The following is a 977-nucleotide window of genomic DNA, read 5'->3' on the forward strand; positions in this document are numbered from 1 at the left end:
TTTTATAAGTTTTATAAGTAATATTTTATGTATTATAAATATAGTTATCTTATAATATTACTTTATTGATTCGTAATAATTGAATATGATTAGGAAAATTAAAATGTGGGAAAATCATGTTTATTACAATCATTTAATTTAATTTTTAAAATATGTTATAAAATTCGTATGATAACTTATTATATAGGATAATTGTTTGACTCATTGTACTTTGATTGTCAATTTATTTTTCAACATATAATGGTACTTGTATTTATTTGATAAAATAAAATGTAAAATACAAACCCAACAATAAGATGTAAAAATTTAAAAATATAATTGACTATTTAATATTTTTTATTTTAAAAAAATGTTAATGTTGAATTATATTGTAGAACATATAATGATAATTTGTGTATTTTCTGTTAAATAGAATATATATTTTTATTTTATAAAATATTACTAAAAAAATGGATTGACATAATTTGAAAGTAACTATAAATGAATTGACAATAATGAGTAATTGAATTTTTAACGTATAAAATCATTACTCCTCATAAATAGTATTTATGTCGATTATGAGTAATTAGGTGGTTTTTTTCAATTGAATTTAATGACTAATAATATAAATTATTACCATTGTTAAATGACTAATAATATTATAAAATAATTTATAAATTTATTATAAAATAATTTGATAATAATATAAATTATAAATTATTATCAAATTGTAAAATAATTTATAAATTATAAATTTATTATAAATAATTATAAAATAATTTTATAATTTTATAAGTTTTATAAGTAATATTTTAAGTATTATAAATATAGTTATTTTATAATATTACTTTATTGATTTATAATAATTGAATATGATTAAGAAAATTAAAATGAGGGGAAATCATGTTTATCAAAATCATCTAATTTAATTTTTTTAAATATTTTGTAAAATTGGTATGATAACTTATTATATATGATAATTGTTTCATCACTGTACC

This window comes from Cicer arietinum, chromosome 5 (assembly GCF_000331145.2).
Source record: "Cicer arietinum cultivar CDC Frontier isolate Library 1 chromosome 5, Cicar.CDCFrontier_v2.0, whole genome shotgun sequence".
NCBI classification, from domain to species: domain Eukaryota; kingdom Viridiplantae; phylum Streptophyta; class Magnoliopsida; order Fabales; family Fabaceae; genus Cicer; species Cicer arietinum.